Raw genomic sequence first — 10401 nt, 5'->3', positions numbered from 1 at the left:
TAGGTAAAATCTCAACCCAAACGTGGTAGCTAACCAAAAACACCCAGGAAAGTCACCGTAGTTATCCGAACGTGTCCATCCTTGTGGGATTCGACCCTTACCTCCACTATACTAACCAGTAGAAGTGGGTGGAGGAAACTTGTTTGAAGCCAGGTCCCGGTTGTCGTTCCAACGACACAGCTGGGTCGGGAATCTCTTCCTGATCAGTTGGATACATTCCAAATTCCATACGAAAACCGAGAAAACCATGACCAGGCCTTTCAGAGACCCCATACTTATATATACATGATATAATAATAATTTATTATATATATTCATCATCTTTTAGCTGGTAAGAAATAATATAATCATACAACACTTTGTTAGAATTGTTTCAAATTTTACCGTTATAATTTCCTCTTTTTTATATAAAAAATATATATATAATTGAAAATGTACAGAAATAAAAAGTAATGCCATAATTTCATTTTTCTATATTTCTATTGCATTAAATGTACACAACTAAAAAGTGCGTGCCAAATTTCAACCACCTAATTTCTCTCCAGTCTCGTAACGTGTCTTATAGAGTGGATCTAACATACCAAAATGACATTGTGAGGTGGTGTGCCAAACTAATTAATTTTTGACAAATGTAAAACATAAATGACTCACGTCCAACTAAACTAGTCAACTAATAGAACTAATTTCAATTAAACTACTTTTTTAAAAATATTCACTAAATCACTTTTGCTGAATATTGTATATATTTAAATATAAAAATTATCAATAACTTTTTGCCTCCTACATATATATAGATACATACTTATAGGGTTGTAATCAAATGCTAACTAATTCCCAATCTAGAACTCAGAACTTCAACATTATGTTGGAAATTTCTCAACATATAGATATAACTTTATCAACATAACATGTAAATTTAAATTTCAACACAAAGATATAATTTTATCAACACAAATCTATTGAGAAAGTTTTGTATTTGTGTTGATAATTTTAATACATAATATTGAGATAGTAAGGTTGGTTTTATTTTAACGCGACCCCATACTTATATATACATGATATAATAATAACTTATTATATATATTCATCATCTTTTAGCAAGTAAGAAATAATATAATCATACAACACTTTGTTAGCATTGTTTCAAATTTTACCGTTATAATTTCATCTTTTTTATATAAAAAATATATATATAATTGAAAATGTACAGAAATAAAAAGTAATGCCATAATTTCATTTTTCTATATTTCTATTGCATTAAATTTCAACCACCTAATTTCTCTCCAGTCTCGTAACGTGTCTTATAGAGTGGATCTATCATACCAAAATGACATTGTGAGGTGGTGTGCCAAACTAATTAATTTTTGACAAATGTACAACATAAATGACTCACGTCCAACTAAACTAGTCAACTAATAGAACTAATTTCAATTAAACTGCTTTTTTAGAAATATTCACTAAATCACTTTTGCTGAATATTGTATATATTTAAATATAAAAATTTGCCTCCTACATATATATAGATACATACTTATAGGGTTGTAATCAAATGCTAACTAATTCCCAATCTAGAACTCAGAACTTCAACATTATGTTGGAAATTTCTCAACATATAGATATAACTTTATCAACATAACATGTAAATTTAAATTTCAACACAAAGATATAATTTTATCAACACAAATCTATTGAGAAAGTTTTGTATTTGTGTTGATAATTTTAATACATGATATTGAGATAGTAAGGTTGGTTTTATTTTAACGTGACCCCATACTTATATATACAAGATATAATAATAACTTATTATATATATTCATCATCTTTTAGCATGTAAGAAATAATATAATCATACAACACTTTGTTAGAATTGTTTCAAATTTTACCGTTATAATTTCATCTTTTTTATATAAAAAATATATATATAATTGAAAATGTACAGAAATAAAAAGTAATGCCATAATTTCATTTTTCTATATTTCTATTGCATTAAATTTCAACCACCTAATTTCTCTCCAGTCTCGTAACGTGTCTTATAGAGTGGATCTATCATACCAAAATGACATTGTGAGGTAGTGTGCCAAACTAATTAATTTTTGACAAATGTACAACATAAATGACTCACGTCCAACTACACTAGTCAACTAATAGAACTAATTTCAATTAAACTACTTTTTTAAAAATATTCACTAAATCACTTTTGCTGAATATTGTATATATTTAAATATAAAAATTATCAATAACTTTTTGCCTCCTACATATATATAGATACATACTTATAGGGTTGTAATCAAATGCTAACTAATTCCCAATCTAGAACCCAGAACTTCAACATTATGTTGGAAATTTCTCAACATATAGATATAACTTTATCAACATAACATGTAAATTTAAATTTCAACACAAAGATATAATTTTATCAACACAAATCTATTGAGAAAGTTTTGTCTTTGTGTTGATAATTTTAATACATAATATTGAGATAGTAAGGTTGGTTTTATTTTAACGCGACCCCATACTTATATATACATGATACAATAATAATTTATTATATATATTCATCGTCTTTTAGCAAGTAAAAAATAATATAACCATACAACACTTTGTTATAATTGTTTCAAATTTTACGGTTATACTTTCCTCTTTTTTTTTATATAAATAATATATATAACAGAAAATGTACAGAAAGAAAAAAGTAATGCCATAATTTCAATCACCTAATGTCTCTCCATTCTCGTCACTTGTCTTATAGAGTGGGTCAATCATACCAAAATGAGGTGGTGTGTCAAACTAAATAATTTTTGACAAATGCAACGACATAAATGACTCATGCCCAACTAACCTAGTCGACTAATATAATTAATTTCAAATTAAACCACTTTTATAAAAAATATTCACTAAATCAATTTTGCTGAATATTGTATATGTTTAAAATGACAATGTAACTCTATTCTTAACCGTCAGACCTCATATATAGATGGCTTAGATTGGATTATAGAAATAGAGTTTAGATTGCTTGGTTGTGATTATTGTGTTGCTTACCAGGGTAGTTGTGTCTTCTTTTGTAGAAATTAAATTTGAAACGGAAAGGAAACTCCAGGTCTTTTTGGGCGTTGATTCACACTCTCTCTTCCACTCAGCTATAACGCACGCCCACTCCGATAAAAACTGAATCGTTTCTCTCTCCAAATCTCCCAATACTATCATGTGCCGATTTTTTTTCTTATATCTTATCAAACCTTAGTCTGCAAGCGATTTGTGTCTTTCTTCCATTACCAATGCATGCAGTCAATACAACCCAGCATGCCTTGAAACCGAACAGCCCATGAAGTGGGACAAGTCTTACCATGTCTTCTTCGTTGGGCTTTCGCAAGTATTCCCCTGCAAGTCGGCCACCGCCCTGTAGGCCAACATCCTCATCGCTGCTGTACATTTCTGAATTGCAGGCATACCAAGTCGACCAGTAGCATCACGCTTTTGCACAAAAAAAGTTGTCAGTGTCGATAAGCTTTTTCATTATTTTTTCGAACAAAGATTTTCGAATGCGATACCTTGTTTGAAAAAAAATCTGGAGGATAGATTGGATCTTCGGCAAAGGACTACTGCTCGAAAATAGTATCACTACCCTCTTTCTGTTTCCTTTCAATGTATCTCCTTTTAGCTCCACCTGTCAGGGTTGTAGGTTGTGAAGGCTAGGTTGTTGGCCTAATAGCTATATCCTCGGTTAGTTGATCGAGTTCTGATTTTGTTCAACTACTTTTTCTTCTCATTCATTAACTTCAAGAAGATTGAAAGCTTCAAAATTAGAACTTGATGACATTTTTAGGGATAGATAGCTCAATAATTGTGAGAGGATTTGTGTGTAATTTTCTTGAAGCATATAGGTAAATATATAGAAGCAATTTGTTGAGCATAGGATTTGACTACTATCATTTGTGAGCACATGGGATATCCTTGGATTTCCACCACCACTTGTGAAAAAAAATGACATGTCATGTAATCATTCTTTGATTTCCGTAATCACATGGGATGTCATTGGATTCCACCACCACTAGTGATAGAAAATGACTTGTCATGTAGCATACTTTGATTTTCGTGATCACATGGGCTATCATAGTATTCTACCACCACTTGTGATAGAAATGACTTGTCATGTAGCATACTTTGATTTTCGTGATCACATGGGTTGTCATTGGATTGCACCACCACTTGTGAGAGTTAATGACTCGTCATTTAGTCATTCTTTGGTTTTCACGATCACATGGGATGTCATTGGATTCTTCCACCACTTGTGAGCACAATTTATCTATTCATGCTTTGATTGAAGGGCTTATCACATAAACTGGAAGTTACATAAGGAATAGAAATTAAAGATTACATACTAAGCAACGGAAATTGAAGATTACATACTAAGTAATAGGAGTTGAAAGTTACATACTAAGAAACATACATTGAAAACAGATAAATACGATCACTTCCCAAAAAATTTTGCTATTAGATTGCGTTTCAGATCTTCTTCATCTAGAGTTAAGTCCCTCCCAAGCTGATGCACTATTTTTTTAGCACTATTAATACCTGCAAGTATACAGAGTAGGAACAGTATAGCTAAAGGTCAATACCGGATATCGAACACGGGGAAAACAAACACAGAATGTCTATCTTCTACTAAAACTCAATTACTATCTGGAGAACTAAAGGGTTTTGAGAATTTTGAAAATTGAAAGCAATTGAAAACAGTAGACAACTGATTGCAAATAAATCACAGAGATAAAATATAGAGATAATACCTTAGCACAGTTATGGTTATACAAATTCCAACTACAATACCCTAGCACAGTTAATACTTTGATAGGACGAAGCATCTAGCTTATGCTCATGCGATGCAAACGTTAATTACTAACATTAGGGTTGTCAATCCTAAATCTGTAACTCTCAAAAGCTCCTAAGACCCTTGAGAAGCCTTCACTCTTAATTAACAGTGCCATTTTAAGGGAAGCTAATTGTAGTGTCTACTAACTGGACCTAACTCGCTAGAATTCTCTCACAATTATGAAGCAAATTATATTTGATCATGCACGATTGTGTCACTCAATCATGAAGCTTCTAGATTAACTTAGGGAATAAACAAAATTAAAACAAAACATATATTAAATAGAAAAAGGAATTGTATAATCAAAGTCGTTACTAACACATCCCTAGAATCCTATGAGTTTAGTTACACATCATGTAATAATCTAATCACATAGATTGAAGGGAAAACAATAGGAACATAAAACTAAAGCTAATAAAACTCGTAGGTTGAATCCTTGTCGTTTTGATGCTCTTGAATTCTTCTTCAACTCCTTGCGAAAAGAGGATCTGTTTGGATGAGGCTTGAGGGCTTATTTATAGGGAAAAATCGCTCCTCATCCTAGAAGAAAAAGATCTGCAAAATATGGTAATCTTTGAGAGAAATCTAGGTCAAATCTGATTCGCCGCTTTTCACGGCAGGTGATACGCTCGGATTTTGCACTATTTTAAGGCCATTATGTAACAGCCCGCCCTCCTAGGGTACAATAAATGCGGCGGCTGTTACCCAAACCGACTCCAAGCAATCAATACATAGGCTAGGGTTTCATTCAAAGAGTACCGACCAAAGGAAATGAAGGAAATATCAGGGTATTTAATGCAACAACCTGACCTAGAAACTTAAATAGGTAAACAAAAGGGAGTTTTATAAATGATGATGAAAACTTAAGAGAAAGACATAGGTTTCAAGATAACGTCACGAGAAAAGTGTAAGGCCTCAAAAACGAAGAAGAGTGCCAATCAACCAAACCAATATCAGAGTATTAGAACTTAGCGGAAAACGACCAAGAGAAAAAGCATAGCTATGTATGGAGACACAACTACACTTAGAGTTCAACCTATCCATTAATTAATTTAGCTGCTCAACACCCGCCACCGCTCTGTCATCATTCAACCTGCACATAGGAAAAACACATGCAGGGCTGAGTATTTTGAAATACTCAGTGAGCTCGTTGCCAAAACATTTTATTCAAAAATTATGCCACCCTTACCAAGTGAACTCGAGTTTTAAGCAGTTAAGAGAAATATCACGAGTATCACAAAATATTTTCCATAGACTGGCCAGTCAAAATAACTCCCCATTTTCTCATCAAATTCCACAATCACATATCACAGTCTTTTCATGGTGCGACGAAAGCGTGGCCACGCTTTTCGCCCACGAGACCGGCCGACTAGCTAGGACGGCTCCCGATCCCCTCGTGTACACAGCCTGGTAGGGTTTGCGGCCCATACTCAGACCCGAATTCGTATATCATATCCATAGCCCTATAGCCCAATGGAGCGAACTCACAAACTAGGCATCAGGCACACAATCACACAATAAAACAAACATAGGCATGGCATAACAGTTAAACCACCCTTATAGCTCCGATAATTATCTTTGACAAAATTAAAGAGAGTTTTGAGAGTAAAGCCCACCTCGACTGCTTAGATTTCAAGTAGTTTCGCTTTTCCGTTATCTGGCTTCGCAACCGAGGTTTCACCTTTAAATTCACATAGGCACCTATTCACAAATTAGGTTCAATTATAACTCTTAACTTATGCATGTCTCGTTACTTCACTCTTTCCCATCGATTCACCTTAATCTTCATAACTTATAATTTCAAGTCACACTCATCATAAATTACTAATTTCAAATCACGCTTATCATACACATATTTCTTAGCATCTCAACCCTAGATCTATCATCATATGTCATACAAAAGTATTTAGCCATCAAGCACACACTTCAACACACACACACACACGGCACACACACCTCACACACTCTCGGCACACACACACATACACACACATGTTCCCATATCCCTTCTTATCCCTTTTTCACTCAATTAATATGCATGAAGGTTCAATAACACCGATTAAATCGGTTGGAAGAAAAAGAAAAGAAGAGGTAGAAGAAGAACAACATAACTCTTAAGCAAAAATACCTTTTTAGAGAAAATCAATCGGTAGAAACAAAGTAGGGACTTGGTTCTTCAATATCCTCGGATTAAACTTCGATTTCTTCTCAAAAGATGAAGGATTAATGGAGTAAAGTGGAAGAAAATTGAGAGAGTGAATGGGGGTGAAGTTTTCGAAAATATGGGGGCTAGGGTTGGGGGTTTTGGTTCTTATTTATAGAGTCCAATGAGATCTTTAGGTAATAAGAATAGAATATTTGGTAATATCTTTTGCCTTATAAATAAATGGAATAAAATAATATTGTGGAGTAGGGAAGAAGAATTAACAAAAATAGAAGATGGCAATATCTCCTAATTTTCGAAAATTAGGCTAGGTAATTAGCCATGGTTTTGTTTTTGGTATTTTTCCATATAGAATAAAATATCATGGAGCAAAATAAAATAAGGAAAATCCTCCATGAAACAAGGTAGGGGCCGATTTCTATGCCCTTTAAATAAGGCATGGATTTTTGAATATTGACTAAAATAAAGTAAGGCAAGATCTCTTGAAGTATGGAAAGATTTGGTAGAATAATTAAATTCTAGGTATGGAAGGAATCAAACAAGGGATCAACTAAAATAAAATAATTCTTTCCTTCCCATAATTAAGTGATTTTCGAAAATCACTAGAAAGACAAGGGGGCTCGATTTTTACATCTCTAAACAAGGAAATAATTGGCTCTTGGAATTTAATTTGGATAAATATCCCAAGGATTAAATAAATTCCGGAAGAAATAGAAATTCTTTCTCCAAGGGGTCTAGGGTCGGTTCGAAAATTGCAAGAATTAGGGTGACAAGTATTTATGGAAATTTTCTCTAATATTCTCACTCACCCTTAAACAAACAATTTACCACATAAATCACACAAATAAGTAAATCACATGCCACATCATAAAGTCAATAAGTTTGACTTTTCAAACTTTCACACAAACCCTAAACCTAATTCGACCATATCACCTCGTGAAATAAAAGCATTCTCGATGCCACGTCATCAAAAATAAATTCTAGGGCTCAAGAATTAGGGTTCTAAAATCCGGGATGTTACACATTATTTGGTCCGTTTTTTATGTCAAAATAACTTTACATCCAATAATTGTATATTTTATACAATTTGGTATTTTGATGTGTTATGTGAGAAATGTGCATATTTGAGCCGAAAAAGAGCCTGAAAACGCAAAGTTTGGAAAACTAGAGTTCGGACGGTGACCGCCGCAAGTTTTACGGCGCCCGACGGTTGATGCACTTTTTATTAGCACTAAATAAACCTGCAAGTATACAAAGTATATATAGTATAGCTAAAGGTCAGTACCGGGATATCGAGCACGGGGAAGGCAAACACAAAGTGTCTATCCTCTACTAGAACTCAATTACTATATGGAAGAACAGAAGGTTTTGAAAACTTTTGAAAACTGAAGATATTTGAAATTAAATAACAACTAGATGCGAGTAAAACAAAGAGACAATCGATAGAGATAAGGGAATCCCAGGGATATGCGTTCACGGTTATAGTTATACGAATTCCAAACTACAATACCCTAGCACAGTTATTACTTTGATAGAACGAGTTACCTAGCTTATGCTAATGCGATGCAAACGTTGATTACAAAATTAGGGTTTTCAATCCTAACAAGTAACTCCATAAAGCTCCTAAGACCCTTGAAAAGTCCTCACTCTCAATTAACAGTGTCATTTTAAGGGAAGCTAACTGTAGCGTCTACTAAGTGAATCTAACTCGCTAGAACTCTCTCACAGTTATGAAGCAAGTTATATTAAATCATACAAAATTGTGTCACTTAATCATGCAACATCAGAACTACTTAGGGAAGAAACAAAGTAAAAACAAAACGGATATTAAATAGAAAAAAAGGAATCGTATAACCAAAGTCGTTACTAACACATCCCTAGAATCCTATAAGTTTAGTTACACATCATGTAATAATATAAACACATAGATTGAAGGGAAAATAATAAGAACATAAAACTAAAGCTAATAAAACTCATAGGTTGAATCCTTGTCGTTTTGATGCTCTTGAATCCTTCTTCAACTCCTTGCAAAAAGAGGATTATTTTGGATGAAGCTTGAGGGCTCATTTATAAGGAAAAATCGCTCCTCTTCCTAGAAGATAAAGATCTGCAAAATATGGTAAATCTTTGAGAAAAATCTAGGTCAAATCTGATTCGCCGCTTTTCACGGCTGGTGATACGCTCGGATTTTGCACTGTTTTAAGGCCATTATTTGGTCCGTTTTTTATGTCAAAATCACTTTACATGTCCAATAATTGTATATTTTATACAATTTGGTATTTTGACGTGTTTTGTGAGAAATGTGCAAATTTGAGCCGAAAAAGAGAGTGAAAATGCAAAGTCTGGAAAACTAGAGTTCGGACGGCGACCGGCGACTGCCGCAAGTTTTACGGCGCCTGACGGTTGATGCACTTTTTATTAGCACTAAATAAACCTGCAAGTATATAGAGTATATATAGTATAGCTAAAGGTTAGTACCGAGATATCAAACATGGTAGTACCGAGATATCAAGCATGGGGAAGGCAAACACAAAGTGTCTATCCTCTACTAGAACTCAATTACTATCTGGAAGAACATAAGGTTTTGAAAACTTTTGAAAACTGAAGATATTTGAAAATAAATAACAACTAGATGCGAGTAAAACACAGAGCCAATCGATAGAGATAAGAGAATCCCAGGGATGTGCGTTCACAGTTTTTTTTTTTTTTTTCATCAAACACCTTTATGGTGGAGGGTTAAGTATGACCCTCATCCCCTATATATCATAAAAAATAGAATGTTTACAACGAAACTATCCCAAAAGTGAATAGTCCAACACAAAACAAGCTATCAAAAACTCTATTACATTATCATCTCTACAACCCGAAACTAGGAGGCTGAAAGCCAACCATATCAAAACCGAAAGTTTGGAAGATCAAGTTGATCCAATCGACATAATGCCTTGACTCGTGCAGGAGCCGAGGAACCTGTATAAATAACCTGTTCTCTCGAATGCAGTCCGACCACTGCAAGGAAATCAGCAGCTTTATTACCTTCCCGAAAGATATGCGACACTTTCCATTCCAAACCTATCAGCTCCTTCCTGATCCTCAAAAGATCTGTGCAGATTTCCACCGGACCGAGCTGTCCAGAAGCCAACCATCTCACCATCAAATCCGCATCAGATTCGATCCAAATCCTTCTACCGTGCTGCTTGACCTGCAACATTCCAAGGAGTAAGGCCGCAGCCTCCGCCTCCGCCTCCACCCCTGAGTTCCCCTCGGTACCTGCAGAAAAAGCAGCAATGATATCACCCTTAAAATTTCTCAAAACACCCCCTCCACCAGCCCTTTGAAGCGACTGAGAGAAGGCTCCATCCACGTTGAGCTT

This window comes from Salvia hispanica, chromosome 3, assembly GCF_029641045.1.
Source record: "Salvia hispanica isolate PSC_SH4W2 chromosome 3, Shi_PSC_v1, whole genome shotgun sequence".
Taxonomy (NCBI): domain Eukaryota; kingdom Viridiplantae; phylum Streptophyta; class Magnoliopsida; order Lamiales; family Lamiaceae; genus Salvia; species Salvia hispanica.
The sequence above is the reverse complement of the archived record's forward strand: the minus strand, read 5'-3'. Positions refer to the sequence as shown.